The following is a 14,985-nucleotide window of genomic DNA, read 5'->3' as shown; positions in this document are numbered from 1 at the left end:
CGTCCTTCTTCTTTTTTCCATTGGGGATTATGTCGTTGGTGCGTGCCGCGGCCCCCCGCCCCCCGCTGCGGCGGGTGGTGGGGGGTCCCCCCCGCCGCCCCCCCCCCCCCCCCCCCCCCGCCCCGCTAATGGGGTTGAGAAGCATGTGAGAACTTTGTCTTCTGTTGGGATCCCCCCAGAGCCTAAGGAAGTGTGAATTAGAGCCCATAGTATAACATCGTTTTTTCACACTTCTGGTTCTGTTCCATTTTTTTCTATGTGCCTGCACACCTTCACTTGTTGTTCCCTTGCCCCTTTACCGCCTTTCCCTCTCTTCCTAATACCCGCCCACCAGTCCTCTTTACCTATAACTTTCACTCCTCTCCCTTACTCTTCACACATGTTTTCTCTTTGATGGGTGGGTGCACAGCTCACGTACATGGTGCAGTGACAGCCCGAGACTGTCTCTGTGAGCCAGGCATGGGACCAACTATGGGGGCTACTTTGCAGGGAGATGATCATCTTGCCCTTCAGACTGGAATCTTTCCTCACTCCTGGCATGGTCTCTTTGTGGGCTTGTCTTGCTGCTTTTCCCTATCACGAATTTAGTACTTTCTCAAGAGTGATGGGTCTGGTTCTAGCAAATACAGTCAGAGGAAGGATAGGGACTCTGGCATGGATATCGAATGTGAGGGGTGTACCAAACATCTTGATCTTCTTGGGCATCATCCAGAAGCAGAGTTGAAAGGGAGCTGCCAGAGCCCCTGTCTAAATCCCTTATTTTGAAGAAATAAGGGATTTTATTTTTGAAGAAATAAGGGATTTCCTCTCCCCACCCCACTGTCATTTAACAAATACTCACTGAAATCTTTCTTTGGGGAAAGAAAGATCCAGAGGACCCCAATGTCTCCTGGTCAGTTTGGTGCTCTATTCTGAGTAGCTGGAAGCTCCAAAGAGGAAGAGTCTTGACAGACAAAGAGAGGAACCATCAGCCAATGTTATTTGATGGCCTGCAATTCTGAATACTCAGAGGTGTGACCTGTGTCTGACTGTCGTTTATAGTTCAAAAGAGGATCGTGAAAATCATTTCAACTATTTCAGTCTTCCCCATAAAGTGTTTGTCACTGTGGTGTGGGGTTATTATCATTCCCGTCTTCAAACCACAGCTTTGCAAAACCCGGGATCACATGATGGGAAATAGGCATGGTGCTTAGATTTTGGCAATGGTGTCTAAAGTCAAAACTCCCCATCTTTCAAACATGGTGAATTCCCCATGTCCTTTGGTTTCTAGAAGGAGGCTGGACACAGTCTTTATAGTACCCGGAGCAAGGAGAAACTTTGAAAACATCTGCACTCTCTAAGGTTGGAGATAGATTGGCAAGAGGAGGCGGTGCTCATGGGAATCAGACTTGTAGGTGGTCAAGCATGTTTGGACTCGCCTGGCATATTTTCTCTTCCGTGCAATTCATCTTCTATTGAAATAAGACTTCCTCACTCGTCAGAAGCCACACTTTCCAAGATGTCATTCACACTGACAAATTACAGTGAAGTTCAGGTGAAGAGTTGGAAGGCGGTGTTTGGAACTGACCTAAAATGACCCTGAATGTGGTTATGTCTGGTGGCTGTAGGAGGATCATTTATATTAACCTTGACCCTCACCTGCTTCAGAGGTGCAGGCCCACCAAAGGCCCCATTGCATAACATAAGACCTGGGTGAATAATGTAAACATGTTGTTTGTGGGTGGGCTTTCCCTTGCCACCACAGCACTTGAAAAATTAAGTCAAATCTTACTTAGATGAAACGAATCAGTCTCTATGTGACCTAGACATTCAGTCTGTGTAGAATACATTTTCAAAGAAATGTGATCTTTTTGTTTTCCAACACTACATCAGCCGAGAATGAATTTAACAAATACTCACTGATATCATGTTATATTGAAGCATGTTCTCTGCCTTCCCGAATCCTACAATTTACTAGACAAGATTCATTCAATGAATAACCAATGATCAGCATAGGGCCTGTAGGCCTAGTATTTGAGCTGTCTTTTATCTTAATTAGTGAACACTCCTTGATGACTGTTTTGGCCATGCTGCAAAGTCATAATTGAAACGTGTGCCTGGTAGTGGTGGGGGCCAGATGGGGAGGGAGTGAGAAACAGGGATGAGTCCTTTGGACTCAGGCCTGGGTCCAAAACAGGTTTTGGGGATCTAGAGAAGCATCCTGTTCTTTTCAGTGTGGGGCCATGGTTGATGCTGTGGGGTGTTCTAGAGAGAAATGGAAGGTGGGCGCCCCCTGCAGACCACAGCCCTATCTCTGGCTTCTCTGGCTTCATATCCTGTTTCCTTTTCTTCTTCCAGGTTCTTTTTCCCCTTTCTCCTTTCTCTCCTCTCCTCTCCCCACCTCTTCTGGGAAGAAGAGCAAAGATCTGACACTTAGCAGGGCCTGCCGTGTGTCATCATCTGGCTGGCCCCAGGGTAGGAAACAGGGAGGGGCAGAAGCAACAAGGTAGCTGTTTGTGCCTATTTGTCCACAGTCTGGCAGGCACAGTGCCTTCATTGGAAAAACAAGCACCGAGATTTATATATCTGATCATTATCGAGAATCTATTCTGAGGAATTAAGCAAGAGAAAATGTCTTCAGTCAACTATTATCACGCGGAAATGGGAGTCAAGAACACTCCTAGCTTCTCTCATTCGACTAGGATTTGAAACTCTAAGTGAACTAGCCAGCCTGTTGCCCGTGCCCAGCAGACAGACAGCCGATAAATGCTTGCCAAATGAATAAGCAGATAAAATAAGTGACAGAGCCAGGAATTTAAACCAGATTTTATAACCTCAAGTCTGGCGCTCTTTCTGCTTTATTCTTCATCTTCCTGAGGGGACTTGGGGAGCCCAAAACAGCAATGGTATCCTGTGCTTATTTACTCAACAGTTAATGTTTGATTTTGAAAGAAGAGTAATATGCCGGGTCTCATTAGCCCTTATCTGTCTCTTTAACTTGAGTTAGCCAATAATTATTTGTACATCCCTATCCTTTTTTTTTTTTTTTTTGGACTCACCTTTATGTCTTTTATACTGACAAGAAGAGGCTTAGTTGTTAAAATGAAGACTCTAGGTCCAGACTTTTTAGGTTTAAATTCAGGCTCTGTCACTTACGGGTTATATGACCTTGGGGAAGTTAATTTAACTTTTAGGTGTCTCAGAATCATTAACTTTGAAATGGGCTAACAATAGACCCTATATCAAGGGATTATTATGAGGATTATAAGAGTTAATATGTGGATAGCCCTTAAGAGAATTCCTGGTTTAGAATAAGTACTATGTCAATATAGTTAATTTAGCACTGTTGCGAATATTCCCACTTTCCTGTGTTTCTTCCAGCATTGGAAATTAACTTTATGACAACAGAGTGTGCCATTAACACAGTCCCTTTTTTTAAAAAAAAAAAGTTTCTTTTTTCCCCCCAAGTTTTTGTTTAGATTCTAGTTAGTTAACATGTAGTGTAATATTGGTTTCAGGAGCAGAATTCAGTGATTCATCACTTAACGTACAACACCCAGTGCTCATCACAGCAGGTGCCATCCTTAATCCCCATCCCCCATCTAGCCCGTCCCCCGCCCACCTCCCTCCATCACCCCTCAGTTTGTTCTCTATCATTAAGAGTCTCTTATGGTTTGCTTCCCTCTCTTTTTTTTCCCCTTCCCCATGTTCATGTTTTGTTTCTTAAATTCCAGATATGAGTGAAATCATAGGGTATTTGTTTTTGACTGACTTGTTTTGCTTAGCGTAATACCCTCTAGCTCCATCCATGTCATTTCAAATGGCAAAATTTCATTCTTTTTGATGGATGAGTAATATTCCATTGTGTATATGTACCACAACTTTTTTATCCATTCATCACTAGATGGACATTTGGGCTCTCTCCATAATTCGGCTATTATAATGCTGCTATAAACATCAGGGTGCATGTGCCCCTTCAAATCTGTATTTTTGTACCCTTTGGGTAAATACCTAGTAGTACAATTGCTGGGTCATAGGGTAGTTCTGTTTTTAGCTTTTAAAAATATTTCTTGAGTAAGCTCTTTATATATTTTTTTTTTTTTTTTTTTTTTAATTTCCACATTGATTTCTCTGTTACGTTTTAGTTCATGTTTGGTTGGTTATTTGTCTTTATTGTGGTAGAATATACATAACACAAAATTTGCCATTTCAGGCATTTTTAAATATACAGTTCAGTGGCATTAATCACATTCACAATGTTGCACAACCATCACCACTATTTCCAAAACCTTCTTATCACCCCAAACAGAAACTGTACCCCATTAAGCAATAATCCCCCCATCCAACTCCCCCTGTCCCTGGTAATCTCTTATCTACTTTCTGTGTCTATAATTGGAGTATTCTCTTCATCCTTCTGTGTCTGGCTTCTGTCACTTAGCATACTGTCTTCAAGGTTCCTCCGTGGTGTAGCAGGTGTCAGAACTGCATTTCTTCTTGTGGCTGAATAAGAGCCCATTGTATGGAGGCACCACATTTGGTTTATCCATTCATCTGTCCACAGACACTTGGGGTGTTTCCACATTTTGGCTCTTGTGAATAGTGCTGCCATGAATATTGGCGTACATATATCTGTTTGAGTTTCTGCCTTTAATCCCTTCAGGTATATACCTAGAAGTGGGATTGCTGGGTCACATGGTGATTCTATGCTTAGTTCTCTGGGGCCCCAACCAATGGTTTTCCACAGCAGCTGTGCTATTTTCCATTCCTCTCAGCCATGCAGAAGGGTTCTGGTTGCTCACACCTTCACGAACATTTGGTATTTATTTTTGTGTTAATAGCCTTCCTAATGGGTAAGAGGTGGTAGCTCACTGTGGTCGTCACATAGTCTCTTGCTAGAATTACAGCTATTAAATACAGCAATTTATAATCAAAATTGAAGACCTCAAACTGTATATCAGACATGAGTCCTTTGGAAGGTCACTGACTTAGAATTATTTATTCAGCAAGAAGGGGGTCTTTTTTTTTTAAAGATTTTATTTATTTCTTTGTCAGAGAGAGAGATAGAGAGATCACAAGCAGGGGGAGCGGCAGGCAGAGGGAGAGGGAGAAGAAGGCTCCCCCCTGAGCAAGGAGCCCGATGTGGGACTTGATCCCAGGACAATGGGATCATGACCTAAGCTGAAGGCAGACACTTAACCAGCTGAGCCACGCGGGTGTCCCAGGAAGGGGGTCTTGATAAATGCATCAGGTTTCAAAACTCCAGGAGTTCAGAAAATGAAGTTTCCTGATACTTTTTATCCAGGGCTAATGATCTCCATGCCCTCCCAAAAGGCAGTTGAGAGGTGTGTGTGCGGCGGGTGTCACCTGCTCGGGGATGCTGGTGGGAAGACATCTCCTGGTCTTCTTTTCTTTCCCAAGGAGAGGCCAGCCGCCCAGCCTCAGGGGAGGCAGCCCATGACTGCACATTCTGGAATTCACTTGCTCACAGGTGTCTGCCGCCCTGGCCCCGGTTCAGCATAACGTTTTCCCTGGAGGAATGCCACCCTTAGGATTTCCTTGTCTGCCAACTCTGTTATTGTCAAAGCTTTCAGCTTGGATCGGAGAGAGGTTGGTTTGTCTGGACATTGCCAGAAAAGTGCCTACGCATAACCTCCTGTCTGAGCGCCTGCCAAAGAAAGCTGTTATCTCTTCATGGCAGTTTGGGGCTTGAAGATGCACCAGATAGCGGCTGGTCCCGCTCCAGGCGGTTCTGCTCACTCCCTGACATGCAGGGCCCCCGTCCTGACCCCTCACCTTTGTCCTTCCTCCTCTGTCCTCATGTACTCCCGGCTGCCTTGACTTGGCTCCTGCTTCCTGGGCGCTCTTGGGTGCTCTGCGGCCCTGGAAACCAGGAATGTGGGCTGCCGTCCTTATTAAGCCGTGCCGTTTGCAGAGCTGAGTGACCTGGCACGAGGCCTTCACTGCACAGCCCACGTCTCAGTTTTTCTCGGGGAAAATAATCCCTGCCGCTGATTCACAGCTCAGATTAAATGAGACTACATGAGATGAAAGTGCATTGCTAATCAAAATGTTAGCTGGTAACATCTATCAGAAGCTTCTTGAGGAGAGAGGGAGCCTTCTGTGGCTCACAGCGCAACGCGTGCTCAGACTAGAAGCTCGGTAACATCCAGCTGAAAGAAAGAGGTTCACTCTGTGGTTTTCACAGGGAACTCAGTTCTCCAGGGACCCATCCCCCAGTGACATTCCCAGTCACCTTTGATTAACGCTCGGGTGACTCAGTTGCTCGGAGAGGTCTTTTAACAAATCAGTCTTTCTTTCTCTTTCTTTTCCTTTTGCTTTGCCTTTTCAAGGGGACTTCCCCTATTTGGCATCCTTAAATAACTTCATTAAGCATCTCATGGTGTAGGGCCAGAATGTCAGTTCTTTGATTAAGACCATTACCTGAAGTGAGTTCAGAGGCTCTAGGAGAGCCAGAGCTGATGGTGATGCACCCGAGGAGAATCACTCCCTCTGCACATCCCCCCAAAACAGTCGCCGTGGCATTCTGCACCAGCTGATGCAGGCTCGGTACCAGTTCATAAGTCAGAACTTTTCTGGAATGTAGGTCATGTTAGCACTACAGTACGTGGGACAGTATCCTTCATCCAAAGCACAGACATATCTTGCTGAACAATAGGAAGGAGCTGGAGGAAGTTTAAGTCCAGGGCTGATAAATTGCTCTTTCCTCTCCATGCGGCCTCCCTCCTGCGGGCTTTGAACTTTTGATGTCTGTAGAAGTGTCTCCAGTTTGGATGGGGACCCTGGAAAGCCAGCCGGCCCTTGATTTGGTTGGGCTCTTGAATCCTGCCCTTGGCTGTGTCTGTGGAAGCCACCTCTACTTTATATTTCCTACTTGGAGGTAGAGGTCTTGTGTCTTGTGACTGTCCACGTTTGTCAGATACCTACTGAATTCCTACAGTGTCTGGAACTCTTCTAGACTCTGGAACTCTGCATTAGGTAACCAGAGAGACACAGGCCCAGCCCTCACGGGTTTATCTGTTTCATCCTCAAGTGGTTAGCTCACAGTATTTAAAGTCACACCCATATCATGAATTGTATTCTGTGCAAACACATTAATTTTGCATAGAGAAAAGGTTCATTCATCCCAACATACTACACCCCTGATCCTGGCCAACGAGCTGGCAGGTGTGTGCTGTTGATTGCAAGAGTCTGGGGGAGTTGGGAGCTGCTCTGGACGCTGTCACCGTCAGCCAACAGGTTTTCATTGAGCGTCCTTTATGTGCCCAGCAGTGGAGAGAAAATCATTTCAGAACATGCCTGCCAATGCTTTTTTTCTTTTTTTTTTTAAGTTTTTATTTATTTGAGAGAGAGAGAGAGCACAAGCAGGGGGAGTGGCAGAGGCAGAGGGAGAAGCAGGCTCCCCGCTGAGCAGAGCCAGATGTGAGACTCGATCCCAGGACACTGGGATCGTGACCTGAGCCAAAGGCAGACGCTTAACCAACTGAGCCACCCAGGCACCCCTGCCGATTCTCTTTTCATTAGAGCACCACAATGTGTGTCAGAGGAGATGGCTTTTATATATATAAGTATATTTGTAATATATACAAATATACTTATATATATGTATGTTTGTAGAGTAAAACAAGAAAAGTTATTAAACATTTATTACATTGGATGTTGTTAACTGCTGGAAAGCTATTAGGTATTGGAAGATTAGAAATGGTAATGAGTATAAATCTTAGACCAAAAACTGGGGTGTGCAAGAAATCACATTTAAAATCTTTTCTGTGAAGTTGTCCAATCTGCGGCAGATGCCTCTTTGCACTAGGGTGGTGGAAAACCCCCCCTCCCTCTCAAGTGTCTGGGGTCCTCCCCCGAACCAAGCTGTTAGGGGCTCGCGTCTCTCAGCCCACCCTCCCTGCAGGCCCAGGGGCTTGTGGACGCTTCCCTGCCACACGCAGGACTTGGGAGTCTGTGAAGGTGTGCGGGGCTCTGCTCACCATCCCCTCCTCCTGGGGAAGCTGGGCTGCCAGGCCCCTGCTCACCTAGACCTTCAGGCCTCCCTGAGCCCCCCACTCCCTCCCCGGAGGCACTGGGCAAGTGTGCCCCGTGGGAACAAAAGGAGGAGGCAATGCTCTGAGTACAGAAGAATGTCTCAAAATACCACCCAGCCCCGCAGCCCTTAATTGTGTAATCTGGAAAGACTTATCAAGCATGGTTGGATCCCACGAGTGTGTTACTGCTCTCTCCTTTGTTAGGTGCACAAACCAGCTCAGGTGAAATCTTTGCCATCTGAGTGGCAGTCATATGGATGGTACACGAACCCGTGATAGATTCGGGGCTGCACCTCGTCTTTACCCCCTTGCGTTGGTCTCTCTGCTGCCATGTGCCCCTCGGCTGCTCCTGAGGCTTGTGAAGCCCCCTCTGACGGGCAGTATTAACAAGCACGGAAGTGTGTTTAGAAAGTGGGCATTAGGAGCATCCAGGCGAATCGTGTGTTTTGCTCTATTTATTTATTTGTAGTTTTAAAGAATTTTTTTTTTTGAAGATTAGCTTTTTACCTTTGTCCCTTTGACAGTATCTTTTTTTTTTTTTTTTAATTTCTGTCTTTTACTTTCTGTCACTGCACACCTCCTGGTTTTGTGGTTGGGCCTGTGGATCGGGGGCAGTGATGGGTGAATGAAAACAACATGTGTTCCTGACGAAGGGCACAATACCTCACTTCATGACTAGGGCCTTTCCTGTTTCTGAAACGAGGCCAAAAATGCCTCAGGGAAGTATAACTCTGGCCCCAAACAGGAGGAGAGATGACTGTGGTGGTGAGGGGGCCTGGCCTGGGGGCTCCTGGTGCCAAGATGTCTCTGGAGAGCGTGCACACCAGAGGACCAGGTCAGGGGAAAGAACGTTCCTCCAAACGGCTGATCTTGAGCGAGAGTAACCTTTCCATCCCCCCTCTTGTCGGCCAGCATGTCCAAATGCGTAGTTTCATAAGAAACCCCAAGTGCCGGGTGCCCGTCCGTCGTTGAGCACCTTTACCCCAGAGTGCCAGTCCCCGTCCACTGACTCCGCTGCCTTCAATTTGTTGGACCAAACTCCGATCTTGAAACACACAGGAGACATCTGGGGAAGGGTGTAAATAATGATAATCACAGAGTAGTCCCTAAAGTATAGGCTAGGAAGCACTTAATGGCGTGGGCAGATTTTCCCTGGGTTTAGGATCGGACTGCAATTTCCACTTTAAAATTGCTACTTATGTGACTTGGAGATATAAGCATAAAGGAAGCTATTCTAACATTTTATGTTTTTGAGGGGAAGGAGCGGCCAGGAGAAGCTGAGAGAACAATAAGGGACCAACCAGAATGGGCAAAACCCTTTGGATTCCTTTCTGCACTTTAGAATTTAAAACTCTTTTCGGGGCACCTGGCTGGCTCAGTTGGTAGAGCGTGCTACTCTTGATCTCAGGGTTGTGAGTTCAAGCCCCACGTTGGGGCTCAAATAAATAAATAAAAATAGAATTAAACTACTTTCTAAGCAGCTATAGTGATTAGATGTATGGGGCTTTTCATTCTGCTTGGCTTCCCTTGTTGAGATGTTTTGGAAGAACGTGGTGTTATGGCCAGCCTCCAACATGGCCACCAGTGTTTCCTGCCTCCAGATACTCAAATCTGGGGATATCCTCTCCCACTTGGGCCAGAGTTGGTCTGTGTGACCAATAGAATATGGCAGAAATGATGGCATGCCATTTCTGAAATAAGATTATAATGGGGCATTGGCTTCTGTTGTCGGTCGTTCTCTTTCTTGGGTCACTTACTTGGAGGGAAGCTGCCCGCCTTTTCATAGTGGCCCTATGGAGAAGTCCACATGGTGGGCCACTGAGCCTCTGGCAGACAGCCAGTGAGAACCTGAGGTGTGCCAGAAACCCCACGAGTGAACTTGGGAATGCCTCCTCCAGCCTTTGTCCAGCCTTGAATTGGCTGCGGTCCCTGCTGACAGCTTCACTGCAACCTCGTGAAACACTCTGAGCCAGTGGCTAAGCCACTCCCAGACTCCTGAGCCCCAAAACTGGGTGAAATAATGTTTGTTGCTTTAAGCAACAAGTGTGTTATTAGCGATAGGTGATAAATACACATGGTTTAGCTCTTAATCTATACATCTGTCTATAATGATATAATTTTTAAGCTGTGATTCTACTCCTATTTTCTATTTTAGCATTGATGAACTAAGATGTGAAGAATTTATTTCTATGCTTGCCCTAGCTCACATAGATTGTAAGCATCTTGAAGGTAGCCCTTTGTCAGGACTTGCCACAGTGCCAGGCCCATGGAAGGGGCTTTGTAATTATGTGTTGAGTTAATGAATAAATGCATTTTATTTAAAGAAAAGAAGAGAAGGTGTTTTAGTTAAAGGGAGGCATCTACCTATTCAGGTCTGTTTTGTGAATATGAAAGGGATGTTTGAGATTCATATTGGAGTAGTTACCTGAATTTTCCTCTTCTTTGGATCCTTGTTAAATTCAAATAGTGTTTTCTTTTTCCTAACTTGACCTCAACTTATGACCATGCTCTATTATCATGCTTCACGTTTGATAAACCTAAACCTAAGGGTTTCTTTGAAATAGCCCCACTCAATTTGGAAAGAGGCTGCTCTGGATCCCAAAGAGTTAGCAGTCACCTGTATGGGAAAGTCAGTGTATTAGTGTTCTATTACTGTCATAACAAATTGTCACAAACTCAGTGGCTCTAAGAACCACACATTGATTATCTTATGGTTCTGTAGGTCTGAAGTTCAACACAAGTCCCACAAGCAAGGTATTGACATGGCTGCATTTCTTTCTGGAAACTCTAGGGTGAGAATCTGCTTCCAGCTTCTAAAGGCCACTCTCCCTCCTTGGTTTATGGCCCCATTCCTCCAGACCAAGGTGATCCTTATTAGGGGGGACTTTGAATTGTGGGGTATCTCCTAGTTCCTGAGAATGTGATTGAGTGTTGAAATTTGAGCACATCGACTCCAGTTTATGGTGTGTATTTCCTTCCCTTGGAGGAAGGTTTCATATGAAACCATGGCAGATCCAGACATTTCATGCGAGGTCCAGATTTAGGACCGGGGAATCAGCACTAGGGCAGAGTTCCTCTGTCTTAACCACTTTCCTCACTTGAGAAAAAAAAAAAAAGGGAAATACAACAAACATAGGAGAAAAACCTCCCAACATAGGTAATATAGGATGATGTTAGAATTTAGCGTTGTGATGTATGACAGAAGAGGAGAAGGTGTCCTTACATCTTCTCAGAGATCACTGAAGATAACTTATGGTAGGGTATCAAGAGGACCTGAGTTTTCTACCTTGATTGCACAAGTTAAGATCTGAGTAGTTTAATACAGTTGGAAAAGACTGTAAACCACCTACATCATCACAAACCTTATCACACCTGAATTGAACTTGGAGAGAAAGAAAAAAACCACTTGTAATTGGAGATCAACCATGCAAGATAGAGAATAGGTTTCTCCTTGATTCTTTCAAGGCAGAAGGCAAGACTCCAGGAACGTGTGGCAGTGTTATGGTCACCCCGTGTATCCTGCTAACCAGTTGTCTGGTATTTAATGAATCAGGGGAAGTTTACTACATGTCTGCTATAAAATTGGGGTGCAGGTGCTCCTTTGAATCACTGTTTTTGTACCCTTTTGATAAATACTGAGTAGTGCAATTGCTGGGTCATAGAGTAGTTCTGTTTTTCACTTTTTGAGGAGCTTCCATACAGTTTTCCAGAGTGGCTTCACCAGCTTGCATTCCCACCAACAGTGTAAGAGGGTTCTCCTTTTTCCACATCCTCACCAACATTTGTTGTTCCCTGTCTTGTTAATTTTAGCCATTCTGACTGGTGTAAGGTGGTATCTCATTGTGGTTTTGAGTTGTATTTCCCTGATGCCAAGTGATGTTGAGCATTTTTTCATAAGTCTGTTGGCCATTTGTAGGTCTTCTTTGGAGAAGTATCTGTTCATGTTTTTTGCCCATCTCTTGACGGGATATTTTGGTTTTGGGGTGTTGAGTTCAATAAGTTCTTTAGAAGATCTTGGATACTAGCCCTTTATCTGATACGTCATTTGCAAATATCTTCTCCCATTCCGTAGGTTGCCTTTTAGTTTCATTGACCATTTCCTTTGCTATGCAGAAGCTTTTTATCCTGATGAGGTCCCAATAGTTCATTTTTGCTTTTGTTTCCCTTGCCTCTGGAGACATGTCTAACAAGAAGTTGCTATGGCCGAGGTCAAAGAGGTTTCTGCCTGTGTTCTCCTCTGGGATCTTGATGGATTCCTGTCTCACATTTAGGTCTTTCATCCATTTTGAATTTATTTTTGTGTATGGTGTAAGAAAGTGGTTAATGACAGTTTTTTGAGGGAAGTAATCTTCCATCATTTCCAGTGGAGAAAACTGAGACCAGAGAGAAAATGACTTGACCAAGGCTGCCTGCCTAGGAAATGGCCAAACGAGGACTGGAACCAACAACCGCTATTTCCAGGGATTGAGCTCTGTTCCAGTACAGCTGTGACCATATTTGGGAACTTCTGATTGTTAGGGCTGGGGGCTGTGTGTGTGTGTTTGTGTGTGTGTGTCTGGAGCGGTGGTTCTCAGACCCAGGAGAGCATTGGAGTTCTGAGGGAGACCATTATAAAAATATAGTTTCCTGGTCTCTATGCCAGTTCAATTGAATCAGAATCTGGTTGTGGGACCTTGGAAATTGTTTGTTTTGTTTTGTTTTGTTTTGGGTTTTTGTTTCTTTTTAGGTAGAGGCTCCTCGCCCAGTGTTCAGTATGGGGCTTGAACTTACGATCCTGAGATCAAGACCTGAGCTGAGATCAAGAGTTGGTCGCTTAACTAACTGAGCCATCCAGGCACCCCAGAAATTGTATTGTTTTTCAAAAAGCTCCAGAGTTGATTCTCTAGCACAAATGGCTTTGGTAACCCCTACTCTAGAATATAGCCAATCTCTTCTCTCTCAAGAGCTGGGGCTTCGGAATCAGAAGAGTTCAACTCCCCTTTCCATGTTTCTAAGTCCTGTACCTTGGGCAAGTTTCTTAATAACTCCTTTGTTTTCTCCTTTGTAACCTGGGAATAATAACGCAACCTCTAGACAATGAGGTATTGTGAGGAATAGGTGAAGACCACGCACGTGGTGCTCTCAGCATGATGCGGGCACACAGAAGGGATTCAGAGGGTATCCCTTGTTACTAATAATTGTTAAACTTCCCTGCTTCCTTCAGTTCTTTTTAAGAGTGTGTTTTCTGTGTCTGTGTCTTTTTGCCCCTGTGTGATTCCCCTCCACTTTCTAGAAGGGTGGTGTCTGGGAGGGTGTACCTCAGCACAAAACTCTAGACATCTGACCACGTCAGTGAACAATAGGACCATGATTTCCTGAGGCCTGAGTGCAAGGATTCTCTGCATGCAAATGTTCTCTGGTATTGAATCTTGGAATTTCCCATCTTTGTTTAAGTTCTTTTCTCTTGGGAAATTTATCAGTGATGATTACAGGAACATCTGGATTCTTCAAGATTTTTTTGGACATTCTTCAACTTGGTCTCAGGCCTAAGCTGTGTTTGGAGGCATGGATGGATGTAAGAGTTGGTTTCATCATAAAAGTGGGTTGTTTCCAAGACTGCTGTGATCTCTTTTATCTAGTACAGATCTGTCAGCATTTTCCTATCCAGCTACAAGCGATGACTAATTTGAAACGGGATAGGTGGACCTTCCAGCTTGCTGCACACATGCAGTGACATTTACAGAAAATGCAAGTATGTTCATTTAGTTCTATTCATTTTTGTTTCTTGAGCCCCAAATACATGTTTATTTGCTGTGCCCATCGGAACTAGTTTTCTTTAAAATATCTGTAAGGTTGGGGCGCCTTGGTGGCCCAGTCAGTTAAGCATCCTGACTGAGCCACCCAGGCGCTCCTCTTCAAAAAAAATTTTAGCAGACTCCTAAGCATCCCCAAATCTAGTGTCTGTGTCTCCTCGCATTCCTGGAAGAGGTGACGTGAACAAGAGATTTAACATGTTCTAATTGAAGTGAAATAAATCTATGACATTGACTGGCTAAAATTTAGTATTTCAGGTGACCTTGAAATGTGTGTGTTCCCTTGTTCAGAGTCACCGACAATGTTATCTAAAAATTATTTTTAGTAGGGCTCATATTTTGAGCCAGGTATTGTCCGCATGAGAGATTCAAAGACTTACTTCTGAGAACCTTCCAGTCTAGTGTAATGATAGGCTTGCGAACAGATGATTTCTTTCACAAGGGCAAGTTCCCAGTAGAGTGGGAACAGGAGAGGGACCTAAATCCAAGAGGACTGGGGAAGGTTTTGTAAAGAAGAGCATACTGGCGCAAGGGTTTTACAGAGAAACAGTTTTCCAGGCAGAGGGAATAGGATATACAGAAGTTTTTAGATGTGAGAGAATGTGACATGTCACATGGCAATGCTAGAGCTTAAAATATGAGAAGGGGGTGACTAGAAATGAGGTCAGAGAGATAGGAAGGATGCAAACATTGAAAGCTCTGAGTGCCTTGCAGAAGATGTAGAAACTATTTCAGTGGTAATGGGAGCCACTGAGCAATTTCTTGCATAGAGGATTAGCAGGTGTGATTCAAAGATCCCAGTCTGTGCAATGTGGAGATTAGGTAGAGGGAGCTAGAAGTCAGGACGCCTGAATGGTGTGGCCATCTCACCTGTCCAGATGAGATGATGTTGACCGAAGTTGGGGCAGAGGTCACAGAGATGGGAACAAAGGGACAGATTTGAGATATACTTAGCAGGTGGATTGGACAGACTTGGGATATGATTGAGCATGAGACATGAAGACATGCTTGTCCTTAAGGACTGCTTTGCATGACTGAGTAATTGGGAGGGCATTAAGATAAAGGAGGAGAACAGGAATTTGGTAGAAGGTAATGGGTTCACTTTTAGGCATTGATGTCTTTGAGGTGCCTTTTGGACAAATAGAAGGAATTGTCTAACT

The 14,985-nt window shown here is 44.6% G+C and overlaps 1 protein-coding gene across 2 annotated transcripts in view; it reads left to right on the top strand.

Annotated features, from left to right (window-relative positions):
- SMYD3 (SET and MYND domain containing 3) overlaps positions 1–14,985 on the top strand; it is a 713,184-nt gene that overhangs the window by 494,338 nt on the left and 203,861 nt on the right. The window lies entirely within an intron of this gene.

The sequence above is a fragment of the Neomonachus schauinslandi genome, chromosome 6, assembly GCF_002201575.2.
Source record: "Neomonachus schauinslandi chromosome 6, ASM220157v2, whole genome shotgun sequence".
Lineage (NCBI taxonomy): Eukaryota > Metazoa > Chordata > Mammalia > Carnivora > Phocidae > Neomonachus > Neomonachus schauinslandi.
The sequence above is the reverse complement of the archived record's forward strand: the minus strand, read 5'-3'. Positions and strand labels throughout refer to the sequence as shown.